This window comes from Erpetoichthys calabaricus, chromosome 1, assembly GCF_900747795.2.
Source record: "Erpetoichthys calabaricus chromosome 1, fErpCal1.3, whole genome shotgun sequence".
Taxonomy (NCBI): Eukaryota; Metazoa; Chordata; class Cladistia; order Polypteriformes; family Polypteridae; genus Erpetoichthys; species Erpetoichthys calabaricus.
Window position 1 is genome coordinate 296,208,209 of NC_041394.2, and position 15,326 is coordinate 296,223,534.

General features: G+C 36.5%; 1 protein-coding gene across 1 annotated transcript in view; it reads left to right on the forward strand.

Annotated features, from left to right (window-relative positions):
* nav3 (neuron navigator 3) overlaps window positions 1–15,326 on the forward strand; it is a 573,826-nt gene that overhangs the window by 153,791 nt on the left and 404,709 nt on the right.

Below are 15,326 nucleotides of genomic sequence, written 5' to 3' on the forward strand. Positions count from 1 at the left end.
TGTGTGACCTCGAGCAAGACACTTAATCCACTTGGGTTCCAATGCGATTAATTGTATGGTATCCTGAAGTTGTAAGACACGAAGGATCAAATATGCAGCAACATCAATAATATAATAATAGTAATGTGTACATAGTGTACGATGTGGGAAAAGTTCCAAAGACCAGGAGAAATACCTTGCGGAAATGAAGAGAACTTGGAAAACTCCACTGACTCCGTAGCCCAAATAGGGTATTTGAACTTGGAAATGCTCTTGGCTTTTTAAATATTTTATTATTACTGTATTAAATAATGGAATGTCAGCACCACTCTGTTCTAGTATTTTACATGCCCAGTTTAACTATTCATTCATTCACTCATTTTTCATATTCCCAATAAAGTGCCACAAAGTGCTGAAGCCTATCTGATGGAGACTTCTGCAAAAGAAAGGATTGATCTCAGGATGGGATGCACACTTAAACTCAGTCATTTAAAGTCAGTTTAGATTATCAACCAATCTGCAGTACACAAAACGAGAGTACAAGGAGAAAACACAAATTGACATTGACAACTCACACCAATAGCCAGGACTGAAGCCAGCATTCTGGAGCTGTTAAGTTGCTGCAATAACTGCTACACCACATCCCAAACCACCACAAGGCTTCCCCCAACACCACCCCATTGTGTAATTATCCATGCCTCATTTTTTTTTCAAGTACATAATCTAGTACTTAATTATTGCATGATGGAGCCAATTCAGGCAGTTTTGAAGGCATGCTGGTTGTCAGTGCTTTGGATAAATTTGCCTGACTAGCAGAAACCACAGTACCTGGAGAGAGCACTTGCAGGTAAAGGAAGAGCATGCAAAATCCAAACAGATAATGTGAGCAGGGAAAGAATTACTGGAGCTGTAAGGCAGCAGAGTGCCACCCAACATGATACTGCACTGTTCAAAACATTAAAATGATATTTATATTTGCTTCATTGCTTAAATTATTTTATTTTATATATTTTTATTTTTATTATTTTATTCTTTTTCTATCTATCTATCTATCTATCTATCTATCTATCTATCTATCTATCTATCTATCTATCTATCTATCTATCTATCTATCTATCTATCTATCTATCTATCTATCTATCTATCTATCTATCTATCTATCTATCTATCTATCTATCTAAATGCATAAAGAACATTTTGCAAATCCCCTGGCTTATGCAGCTTCATGACCAAACTTTTCTCTAACAAATTAAACTATTTGCAAGATTCTATAATAAGCTATAATAAACTGTAGAACTTTCTTGCTAAAGTAAGTTATCTTCTATTGTACTTTTAAAATAAATGATCAAAACATTTACTCCAGTGACTAAAGATTAATAGCGGAATTAGAAAAGGCTGCAGGCTCAAATCTCACATCTTGCTCACTCAGAACTTGTTTCCAGCTCATGCTTGCTGGTTCACTATAATGATCTGAGTCAACATAATATTGAATGGGATAAAGGAAGAATGAAAAAATAATGGAAGAAAAGACTTCCTATGTATATCTCTAGACAGCAAAAGTTTGCTCAGCATGCTTTAAGCTGCTGCTGTCTGGGAATCTTATATGCAACATGCTGTAAAACATTATGGACTGTAGGAGTTGTCCTTTCGGTTTGACTATTGTGACTAACACATACAAATGTATTTATTTTAATGTTAGCACTCCAGACTCACAGACACAACAGAATGACAACAGTTTCAGTTCATTTAAAACACTTTTAATTTAAACAATACCTTCAGCGCAATTCAGCAATGCAGCACAACTCTCACTTCTTTCCCTTCCTTTTCCTTTCTTTTTCTAGAGCTCCCTCTTCTATGTCTGACTCCAAATCCTCCTGAGTCGAGTGGAGGGCTCATGTTTAACTCGAGATCCTACAGTAATTCCAGAAATTAGTCTATGGCCCCCAGGAAGCATTAAGTTGGTCCACCAAGGTCCTTGTAACATAAGAGCTCCCTATGGAGCCCATGAAATCATAAATCCCATGCTGTCCTGCAGGTGTCCATACTGAGGCTTGCTAGATGGGATGCTGCCACCTGGTGTATGGGGGAGTGCTCTGTCCATAAAAGGCAGTCAACCAGTGTACAGACCTTCCAGGTCCCGAATCCATCCCTGATGTTGCTCAGCGGTTGTAAGGACCCCACACCTGACTTAGCCTTTGCATCATCCTTCCATCTCTGCATTCTGGCATGAAAAGAAGATATCGCTCCCTGGACCTCCATTATCAAGGCCTCTTGGCCAGGTAAGGGAGTGGCGTCCATGCTGGCTGGTACTCCTGTTCGTCCTTCACAATATATACTGATTTTACAGTATATATATATATATATATATATATATATATATATATATATATATATATATATATATATATATATATATATATATATATATATACATGCACTGTGTATACAATTTGCATCAGAGATGCTAACTGCATATAAATGAGTGACCATATGGTCAATTTACAGCCATAACAGCACATGTATAATTGGATATTTTCTTTCATCCTTTCTGAGAACTAAAGTATCAAAACAGTAGGAAACATAAAATGTGCCAATTTCATTTGTGCACAGTTTCCTAGGAAATAAACATTACTTAAAAGCCAGAATGCTTTAATTTCTTTTTTCTCTTCTTTTTATTTCAGTCTTGCTTTTAGCTTTAATGAGCTGGAAACAGTTATTGAAAATGGAAGTTTAATGAAAAAGAGAGAGAAAGAGAGAGAGAGGGAGACAAAAATCAATGCAAACCCATGGCTGCTTATGTTTTTAGGCTGTTTCTTTTAATTTGTTTCACATCTTGTGGAAATATGGATGTGGGGTCTGGGACACATATGGCAATACTGTAAAACAGCTTATAAAAGTGGTTTCTTATATTGGCAATCAGACTTGGATATTCTGTGATAAAATACAGCATACGAACAACTGACAGTTTCTATGTCCAGAAGTGGCTCAGTTTTGCATGCATCTATCACCTCCCAAAGGAAGTTTGGAGCTACTGCAGGCTACACAGAGTACACTGTACCTGCAAGCCGACAGACACTGCAATGTGATCAGACTACAGAGTAATCCATCTGCTATCTGCAAAGCATAGTCACATTGGCGTAGACCAGATTGTTTTGTTTAGAGAGTATGCTGAGGAAAGACTCCACTTACTCACTCACAAGGTACCTAAGGCAGCTTTTTAAACTGATTTTCGGCCTGCTGGTGAAGGAAAAAGCTTGTTTTTGGTAATCGAGTGCCTTATTTTTGGAGAATGAAAGGGACGGGAGGGGGAGGAATGGTTGCTTATTGATTACTGAGGCAGTGGAAATTTTGTAATGGCTCATGCTTGAGCAGATTAGTTCTTTTCAGTCTATAACTTAAAAAAATAACAAAAAACAAACAATGATGGCAAGAAAAGCGAAACAGGGAAGAAGGAGAAATTAAGGATGGCAGTGCAAAAGCAAGCCAGCCACAGATCTTGCCAGAAACAAAACGAGTAATTGAAGTGAGGCACAGAAATGCAGCTTTGTGTTCTAAGCCTGCAAAATCAGAGTTCAGACACTTAGATGTACTCTGTTGGTTTTATTTTGAGGTACTTTTTACTTATTTTGTATATACTGGAGGTAATATTTTAATGTTTTATAATTGTATTTATTTGCACTCATGTCTTTGAGGCTTTTCAAAACATTTTGACAATTTTTGATCTGGTTTTATGCCTATAAAGGATGATGGTCATGGTTAAAGAAAATGCGTTTTTCAGTAAATGGATGTGTTCATGATTTGGCATTTTTATCAGTTACTAAAGCCACGGGCTGGTTTATCTTTGCTTTAGAAGTGTAAGATGATTCAAAACTGCATCACAAAATTATTTCCAATGAGGGATTATTCTGTTTTGATTGTAATGTAGTTTTATTGCTGTAGTTTAGAGGACACATTTTCTTGCTTTAAGTATACTTTTCAAGATGCATGCTCTTCAGTTTAAGCACCTGCCTTAGCCAAGTTATTTTCTTTAACAACACTCTGAGTCACATGTGAGGTATTCCTGTAGGAGGGAAACACCACCACATACAATTTGTGTTTTCCTCTGACTTCCTTAAGTGCTTAAGGAATTAGTCATTTTAAAGAAAAGGAAAAAAAAAAAACTTCGGAAAGTTGCTAGGGAATTCAGTTCATTCAGGATTTGCTCTGTAATTTCAGCGTGATCAGAGATCCAAGGCTGCCTGTCTATATTTGGATATCTCTTGGATGCCTTAATACTAACAAAGTTGGTGCAGGAATGAGTTTGGGGGGGGGGGGAGGGGGGGGAGGATGTCAAACAGAGGAATGTGTAAAAGTAACAGGACTAATGGTTAACGATCAGTAACATTTCCCAGAAAAGCTGCTTTGGATTTTTTTCCCAGTGTTTTCTGTCAGTTTGGAGGTCTGAAGGCCAAAGATATGAACAATGAAACCTAAAGATATGTGTAAATGTTAACCTCTGGCTCCTGACGTTCATCATGACAAAGCTTGGGTGTTCTTGCTGAATCATTCTAACTGATTTGTCACTGACTGGTCACTTAATGAAGGAATGCGTAAGCTATGGGATGTTTGGGGATTTTTTTCTAAGGAAGTACATTAGTGAGGCTGTATAAATGTGGTTTTTTGAACGTGAGTGATTGCGCAACACAGCAGTAATGTGTTTTTTTTTCTTTTTTTTTTTTTGTAAAACCTACAAAAGCCACAACAGATGAGCCTTTGAAGATGTTGCCTTTTGAAGTTTTACTGTGATACGTTATCAAAGTAAGAATGAAAAAAAAAAGTAATGATGGAGAGGCAAAGCTTTCAGATGCTGGAGTCTGCCTACTTATTGGCCCATTAATTTGTTTGCCAAATGAGTTTATCTGTTTTAGAGTAGGCTTGGTGCTTCTCTGGGTAGTAAGCAAAGAGCTGCAGTTTTAATCACAAGGGGGTTTGTGAAAATGGGCAAAAAGATTTAATTTTACCAGTTTTTCATTGAGCAATGAAACAAGTGCTGCAAGGGGTACTCAGTTCATTGAATGAATGTATAGCAAATCTTAATTTCAGTGTTTACTTTATATACTAGCATAAATCACAAAGTGCTTTACAGGGTATTTAAGATTTTAAAATAGTATATTACTGAAACACTCATCAGAAAAATGAAAATGTCATCAATGATGACAAAGGTAGAATAGGAAATGTTTGTTTACTTCATAATTAAAAGATTTCCCAGACTGGTACAGAATGCAGCTGTGAAGCTAAATGTCTTGGAACCCTTTGCAAAGCAATTAAGCATGTAACAGTTAGCAGAAGATGCTGCTTATATTCAAGTTTACAGAGAAAGTATAGTGCAATCAGCATTGCAATGTTTTTAAAGGAGGTTTTGTCTGCTGGGTGAAAAGTAATTAATTAATTAAAAGAATAAATAAGTGAAGAGACTATGAGTAGGTAAATAAGTAAGGTCCATTATTGAAAGCATTTTTACTTTTCAGTTTGTCCTCCGAGGATAGAAAATAGACAGTGCTCTGCATCACTTCCAAAATCAGTGGTCACCACCTACCCACAGTGGGTTCACTCTTATCTGCTGTCCCAGAATGAGCTGTAAAGTGGTCATGACCTTTTCCTTCACCTTTTTATCCTTCTTCCTACTGGTGAATGGTGTGGCTGGGTGTAGGAATGACAGCTCCACAAAGCAAGAAAATTTAGGGTGCCAACAGGGTAGTCCCAGTTATTTATTGTAGATAAAGACAAAATAAAAGAAACACTCTTCGGTGTATGCTTCCTGTTATGTGAGGTATCGAGGATAAACACAATGGCTTTGTTGTTCTGGTTAGCTAGTGGAGCTCCAATCAGGCGGGTTGCTCATGCCAGTAATGACACCTCCTTCCAAGAGGCCCGGGTTCTTATGGCGACCGAACCAGAAGGGGTGGTGCCAGTTGTCCTCACTGGGCAGCTTCTCAGCACTGTGGAAAAAGAAAGAGATGACAGTGTTAGCAATAGCGCCCCCCTTGGGTTATTACACATTTCAGCTGAGCCTGTGAGGTCTTCCAACACGCATGCGTGACAATTGCTAAAGTTAGTCTAGTCCAGGAATTACATGCATCAAACTACTTGGCTATAAACTATGAAATACTCAAACTTATCATCTTGAACTAAAAATGTGTCTGCAGTATTTTGATGAATATTTCTTTTTAAATTGTCTGTTTGTGATCTATTCATGAATGATGGTTACTTTTGTTTTAATGCTGCACATTTGTATTGATATTTTATTTGTATGAGCTGCACTAAATCAAACTCCATGCGACTGACATTGTTAAGGCAACTCTTTATTAGATCAGTGTTTCATTTGACTTTGCCCATTTAAAGGTGAGGTGCCTGTAGCCTCTGTATTTACATACCATCATAAACTTGATTAATCCATTTCAGTGTCACAGAGGACGAGGCCTATCTCAGTTGCATCAAATGTAAGGCAGGAACAAACTCTGGATAGATCAGCAGCTCATCATAGGGCCTGTTCTCACTTCTAAGCATACACTCACACAACCAGTTTTATAATTAAATTAAAAATGCATTTATTTGGGCTGTGAGAGGAAAACCAGAACATGATGGGGAAGTGCACACAGACAAAAGGAGAATGTGTAAAATGTGCCATGATGATCTCATAAAATGCATTTATTTGACTCCTAAATCAATCCCTCTTGTGCTATTTATCTGTGAAATATTAGTAGTTAGATCATTCAGCTTTTCAATTGACTAAGAAAAGACTACTGTATATCATAGGTGAGGCTTTGTTAGTTGTCCTCCAGTTAAGACATGGAGGAACACAGTTGAAAGCTGGTTTACATGACAGATTTTTAGACAGATTTTTATGCAGTGATTGTTTAAATACATGGAGTTACTTACCCAATGATGTTGCTCAAATATGGTCTTTGGCAAGCTCTCAAAATGTTTGACTCAGCATTATTCTGGACATTTATTTTTGATGAATTGTATTGAACTGAATGGTTTCGTTTCGTAAAAGCTGATGATATTAGATAACTTACAGAGCTCAGAAATATTTCATTGTCATCCATTCAAGCTGACACAACCATATAAGTTCACATTCTGAAATAATAATGAACACAGTGTAATCACTGCGGTGCAGTAAGGATGCACCTCACTTCTTATTAAACATTCCTTCTGAAACAAAGAAAATGATTTTGCCACTAGTTCTTTTTAAATACTGTGTGTTGTCAGAATGTCGTAATCCTTTATCTTTTTAAAATCCTTAAGGATGTGTTTCTTTCTAAATCTGATTGTTCATTGAAAAGAACTATTTCACCACCAATGAACAAAGAGACTTGCATTTCAGCTCTGCAAAGAATAATGATTGTTTGTAACGCAATCACTCTGCTAAACAATAGGGCATAGCAGGTTGATACCTTCTTTGGTTTTTAAGAAACCCATAATAACAGCATATTGCATCTACAAAGCTAACATTAAGAGATTATAAACAAAATGCACAAGAGATAGAAATTATATGTGACTAGTTCATTTCATTAAAAATAAAAACTATATTTTTACTTTATTGTTTATTTCTGCTTTGTTTTGAAAAAGTTCTCAAAATGTGAGATAGTTATGTACCACTGCATGTTCAGTTTGTATATCCATGATATATAAAAGTTATAGCAGCTCTTAACAATGATAATGATAATGATTAATGGAGCTGGACAGTTTGACATCCATGGCGGAGCGACGGGCGCTCAGCAGGCTCCTGTCAATAATGGAGAATCCACTGCATCCACTAAACAGTATCATCTCCAGACAGAGGAGCAGCTTCAGTGACAGATTGCTGTCAATGTCCTGCTCCACTGACAGACTGAGGAGATTGTTCCTCCCCCACACTATGTGACTCTTCAATTCCACCCGGGGTGGGGGGGTAAACGTTAAAATTATACAAAGTTATTGTCTGTCTGTTAGTTTTGTCAGAATTCTTTCAGTTAGAGAATGACATACTGCACATTAAAGAAAATGTCGATTTACAAAGAGGACAGAAGATATTTCTTTACACAAATGGTTAGGATGAATATAGGACAGGTTACTGCTCCTGTAGCCAAAGTGGAGATCTTTTTAGAACTGTCTGGGTGAGATACTAGATAACCTGTTACTCTAGTTCGTAAAGGGTTTTTACAGTTTTTAGGATATTTAACTCGTTGTTTTGTTAAGTCTGTCAAGTTTCTGGTGGAATTATAATGTATGAAGTACTAACTGAAACCCTTAAGAAATGTGAACCTCTTTGATAAATTCATAGATCCAGTAAGATTGCTTAAGGTAAGATCAAGTACATATAGTATTCCTTTATTCAAATGATCTTTGAGTTTTGAGCAGGCTGGTAGGGTGCAGAATTGAAAATCACAAGGTTGTCATTCAGTTTCTGCCTCATTGCATGACCCAGAGCATGTCACTTAACCTAACTTGTAGGCTACCTGTCTGTAAAGGGATCTGTGTGTCTGTACATGTAAAGTGCCTTAGGATGGCGCTCACCCAAGAAAAATACTACAGTATATCATATAAATGTTGCTGGTCTGTTTATGATGGATTGTATTTCTACAGTAGGTACAGTTTAAGGTAACCCATTATGAATTTATTTATGATTGTGAGTTTACAGAAATCCTCACAAATATAGTAGACTCCTTGTATTTCAGATCAATGTATTCTATTTCAAAATAGAATTTCATATAAGGGTTACTTTAGTAACTCAGCTGGTCAGGCCAGACCTCTTTAAACACAGCAGCTGTTTCTGGACATTGCCCTGTCTTTCCCAGGCCAACTTTACTCATATAACATAACATAAACATAATGCACATGCCCTTTCTTTGCACAGAAGTAATAAAAGATTATCATTTAAAGATCTGCAATAATTCTGCTTTATGATTGATTGCAATAGAGCTATAATGTTAAATAATAAGTTTTAGTAAGGTAATATATGTTAAAATAAGGCAGGCGGAATAGTGACACAGTGGTAGTGGTTCGCATCCTGGGTGTTCACTGTCTAGTGTTTGCATGTCTCCTAAGTTCAATATTGGATTCCCCCGTGTGCTGCAGTTTCCTTCTCCAGTCCAAAGATAGGCAGGTTAGGTGAATTGGTTTTGCTAAATCGTGTGTTTGTGAGCTCACCTTGTGATAGACTGGCAACCTATCCAGATGTTATTCCTGCCTTGGGCCATGTGATATCAAAGATAGGCTCCAGATGGCTCATGACCCTGCTCTGGATAAGCAGGTTACAAAAATGGATGAATGTTAAAATAAGGTAAGGTCAACTGGTAATAGAATTGGAAATTTCTCCATGGTTTTAATAAAGCTTTTTTTAATCTAATCTAATCTAATAAAAACTCCAGTAGATGTAATGCATGTTAAATAATAAACCTTTGGGCTCACAGTAAGTAAAGTAAATAACAAAGACACCTTAGAACCAATATCTTGTATTTTTTCCCACATACAGGTTTTAGTCAGGTCCACATCACTGTGGCGAATTTTGTAAAATAATAATAATATGCAGAAAAGACTAATGCACTGAGAGGCTTTATCTCTGTACAGTGGACTTGAAGTTATGGCCTTTAAATTACCAGTTCATTATGCCACTTCTCAGTGTAGTCATTAAAACTAATATTAAAAAAATAGCTCAGCTTAACCCCTCTAGAGTCTGCCATGTCCATCAGCATACAGTGTAAATAGCCTACATGCTCAGTCAGTCAGTCAACAGAATAAGTCAACTGTATCACATTTTTACGTAACTTGCATTACAGCAGACCTTTCACCCAGTAACCCTTGTGGTCTCTTCTACTAAACCTTTACTATCCAAAGCCTTTATCACTAAAATGTATTAACTGGCTTATGCTTATGTTATGTCTACCGTATGTTTCCTACACTTTCAGCTGCTAACCATCTATAAATAAATAATACAGCAGAAGTCTGTTCACTATTCTTGGTCATACTGCAATACTCTCAGTCAAATGAATGTGAAAGGTTTTTTCTAAAGATAAATTAATTAGTCTGCGGTGGGTTGGCACCCTGCCCGGGGTTTGTTTCCTGCCTTGTGCCCTGTGTTGGCTGGGATTGGCTCCAGCAGACCCCCGTGACCCTGTATTTAGGATATAGTGGGTTGGATACTGGATGGATAGAAATTAATTAGTATAAAAACATTTTGAAATTCTGCATTTTTGAGAACATAAGAATGATCATATGTTTCTGGCCATCATTTACAACTTCAGACTTAGAAGGACAATTGAACTGTTAATATGAAATGTTTCATTTTTGTTGTTTTAAATTCCTGCTGAAAATACAGCATATCACCTTGAATGTGTAGTGCCACATAAAAGAAATGCTAAAGATAGTAGTGTAGACTGATAAGTGAGTTTTTGTCTTTTGCCAAGGCTGAAAACAGAAGAGGCTTCTGATTTTTAGTATAAACTTTATCTTTGTATCTATAAAGTACATTTTGAAGAGCAACAAAGCAATATTCAATGGAAACAACAGTGAGAGCACGCATATTTTGTCTTAATGTTGCTAAATTGTTCAAGCAGACTGATATCTTGGTGCCTTCATACACAAAATGCTTGTTGAACAGGTTTTATCTCTCAGTTGCCATGTGTTGAAAAATTTATAGATGAAAGTATATATGAATTAAATGAATGCACTCTGGATTGTTTTTTATAGATCCAGTTCCAAAAAAATTCTATGTATTTTTTAGTAGAAGTGTATCACTGACTTTGTAACAAAATATGGCACTTTGCATTTACACTCTGCAAGATGAAGAATGTCTCAAAGTAGCCCACTTTGTACTCTTTCAATCAAGAGAGTAAAACTTTTTACACAATTTAAATATTTTTATGGGATAAAGTGATATAGGAAAAGACCAAAGATCTAAAACATTGATGTTCTGCTTGCGCAATGCATGCCATGAAAAACATAGGTTCTCAAATCTTTATTTAGTGTACAAATTTTTTTTTGTTTTTTTTATGCAACTACCTTGAAATTTCATTCTATGTACATACCTGCATGTTAAGAATAAGGCAGTTTTATCTAAAACTTATGGATGCATAAATGGAAACTTGTATCATTCATATTACTAAGGAGGTTAAATGGCAAAGAAGGTTGAAGTTATACTGTTACTGTGTGACTCTGTGAACGTTTATTTAACCAGAATATACTCTGATTGAAAGAATATCAATCCCTTTATTTTTAACACCACTTATTCAGTTCAAGGCAGCCTGTCCCTGAAAAATTAGGCTTATGTTGGGAACCCTGTGTGGGGTGCCAGTCTGTCACACTCAGGCACACAACCACACACACTGAAATGGGTGAGCCTAAGGTCACCAGTTAACCTAGTGTAGAAAAGTACGTATTTGACTATAAATATTGTTTCATATTCTATAAGACATTGGACTACATACCATCATTTTGCAGACTTTGTCCTAACTCGCCCTCACTTCGTGGCCTTGAGCACATCACCCATCTTCTCAATGCTCCCATTGCAGGAAGAAGAAAAAACAGTTTGTATACACTGGCGACTTGTGAGGTGCTTTAGGTAAAAGCATCAAACAAAAAAAAAATAGTATATCTGACACAAAACAGGACATATAAGAAGTAGACTGGGCATCTGACTGTTATAAAAATGCTTTTAATATACAGAAATTGTACTTGATGAGTAGTGCACACAGCCAGGATTTTAGACATCACATATGTAGTTGCAGCCGCCAATTCAGGTAGTTTCCTCTTGAAAGTAATAATTTTCTGGCTTTATTGCTGTTTACAATAGAGGGGAAAAAAAAGCATCAGTATGCTTTCATACCAGACGTCTTTGTGTTTCAGGTGAGTGTATGTGTACACATACTAAACTCTATACGACACGGCTTTGAAAAAATGCTTGCTGAGCACTGTCTAAAAAGTGTCGATGCTTACAACAAACCACTTACTAAATTCAATATTAAATTTTAACCTAACACTAATTTTGCCTTTACACAATTAGAGTATATGGATCCTTAGGGTAGTGAGACACAAAGAAGGAAAGGTTCCATTGTCACATCAGAAATAATTAAATACTTAAAAAGGATATTCACTTTAACAAATGTATTTATTAGAACTTTACAAATGATTGTTATTTGGTAAGGTGGATCAGTCATTAGTTCTGTTGCCCCTCATTTCCAAGAGATTGGGTTCAAATCTAATCCTGGAAACATTTCTTTTTTCAAGAATAATTAAAGTTACAATTTTTGCCTAATTATGAATGGAAGTGTTACTATAACATTGCAAACAATACTCTGTCCAGAGTAAAAAACTCGGCGATAAGTTCTCTTCATTTTTATTGCTTTTTAAGTTTTATTAGATGTGATATTTATATCAGCTGTGACAGAAATGGCTAGCAAGTTCTCCTTATGAAGCTTACTTGCTTGCCAAGGTTTTCTCCTTGTACTCTGGTTTGTTTTCTGAATCCAAAGACCACTTTGCTGTGTGAGCACAGGTATGGTAGTCTGCCCACTGATTCATTTCCAATTTGTTTAGGGTGGGGTCTTACTTTGAGTCCATTGCTGTGGGTAGGACACCAGCTCACCATAACCCCTAAGTGGATATGCAGGTGAAAGGAAGTGGACGGATGTCAGATGCTGTATATAGTGTGGTGCAGCTCAAAGGCAAAATTAGTATTGCATAATAGGTTTTCTAAAGGCATTTGTTATTGTATAGGGATTGTTCACTAGTTTGCACTAATACCTCATGGATTTAATTGCCATGACTTGATGCTATCTGTATGGAATTTGCACACAGTTTTCCTCCAAGATTCTAAACAAAGTGCATGTCAGGTTAGTTGGTAACTCTAAATGTTCTGTTATGGGTGTGTGCGTGAGTAAGCCCTGTAATGAAACTGGGCCACATCCGGGAATGGTTCTTGCCTTGCTGTGAGCTAGCTTATGCACGTTAGGCACCAGAGGTGACCCTACATAACTGGATTTCAAGTTGGTTAGCCAGCAGGAAACAAAGAGTACAGATAAGAGGAGAATGCTCCACGTGAAGTGAGGTCATCAGTAGAATCTCTCAGGGGTCTGTCCTTGGATCGTTACTTTCTCTGATTCATATTAATGACATTTATTCAAGTATAGTTAGTAAACTTGTAAAATGCATACATAACACTAAACCTGGAGGAATGGCACACACCGAAGAGGCTGCAAAAAAAAAAAAAAGACCCGGGCAAGCTTCAGAACTGGGTTAACACTTGGACAATGCAGTTAAATGTAGAAAAATGCAAAGTGCTACACATGGGTAAAAGGAATGTCAGTTATAAATACAAGATGGGAGGCACTGTCCAATCTCTGAAAAAAGATGTAGGGATTTATGTAGACATAATATTTTTATTGTCTAAGCAATATGCAGAAGCAATTAAAAATGCAAATTAAATGTTCGATTAAATCATAAAAAAATGTTGACTATAAATCAAGGGATGTTATGCTTAGACTACATAATGCACTAGTTAGTCTGAAGTACCACACTGTAAAAAAGACACAGCAGCACTTGAAGTTGTGTAGAAGAGAGCATCCAAGTGTGTCCCAGAACTTAAGGACATGTTCTGCTCTGACTGACTCAGAGAATTAAATGTGTTTAGTGTGGAAACCTAATCCAGGTCTTCAAAATCCTCAAAGGCGTTAATAAAATAAATCCAGCAGAATCATTTCAGCATGATGGTAAATCATGTACTCAAGGATATCAGTGGAAATTAAGGGAGGAAGTGCATTTAAGACTAAAGCCAGGAGCTAATTCTTTAGGCAAAGAGTTGTGGGAATCTGGAACAAAATCCTGAGACATATAGTACAAGCTGAAGCCTGGGAAACCTTAAAGATGAGATATTGGGATATCAGCAAAACAAATAAGCTTGATGGACTGAATGGTCTCCTGTCATTTGTCAAATGTTCTTATTTGAAAATGAGGGTATAAGTATTAATCGGTATGTTTGTTGGACATATTTACTAATGTGATGGGCTTGTCTGTACAGCTCTGAGAGCTTGTTATGTTTAAAATACTGTGTCCAGTCTAATTTCAAATGACAAGAAAAACGTTAAAGGTGTTAGTTACTCTGCTGGTTGGAGTACAGACATATGTCACTAAGCTGCTGCAGATGATTCAAACCGAGGTGACACATCTAGTGTTCAATCAGCTGAGGCAGACACATGTCACTTCTCTCTCAGATCACTACACTAGCTCTCCGTAGTAAGCACATAAGTTCAAATCTACAGAGAAATCAATGGGTCAGCACCTCATATGTATGGAGACACTTGTGAGGTCCTATGCTTCTTCTCACCAACTCAGGTCTGCTGATGAAAGGCTTCTGGTGATGCTACATCTGTGCGGTATTAAATCTCAGTCCAGACTCTTTTCATGTGTAATTCTTAGCTTGTGGATCAAGGTGTTCACCTTCATTTGGAATTCTGACTCCCTCAATATGTTTAAGAACCATTTGAAGATCCTTGTGTTCGGTAAATTTCCATCTAACTAAGCTGTTAAGTTTTGTAACCTAAACATTGCAACTTGCTTGTATTTTGTTCTGAGCTCTTTACTTGTGGTGATCAATTTTGTCCTGTAACTCTTGTTCCCAAACAGTCCCCCAAACTGATTTTATTTTAATATGTTGACCTCTTTAGTAAATCACTTTGGAGAAAAGTATCTGCTAAGTAAATAAATGTAAATATATTAGTTAGTGGCTATTTTAGACTCCATTACTTAAGTATAAAGGTCTTTTTAAACGTGTAGATTTTTGCTTCTGTGTGCAGAGCACATACAGGTTTTATTTTAAAAAGAAAATGCTGTTTTTTTCTACCTCAATGAATTATGTGTTTGAAGACACGGCTGGTGGTCCTAAATGAGAACCCCAGGGTAATGTGTTTACAATACAATAAATCTTGTTACAAAAAATGAGCAAAATATATTCCACTGGGTTATTGTAAATAAAAAAATTTTTTTTTTTTTTGCTATTCTGTAACATGTTGATCCAAGTCTGTTTTACATAGTTTATTAATTTAATTTATGTTAATTTTTTTTTCAAAATTCCAAGTCCTTTCACTCAGTCAATTATCAAGTGACGGATTCTACCCGACACTTGAGGATAGTATTTAAGAATGGGGGGAGGGGGAGGAGATTAGTGCTCCTTCACGCCTCCTTATCTTGAGGAGTTGGTCCTTTATGTCTTCTGTCTTTTATCACAAACATTAGATTTTAATTTGATTAAAGGATTGTGCTGTTTTATCACAAAAGTTAAGACTTTAATACTATAATAAAAAGTGCAGGATAATCTGATTCGGAATAGTCCA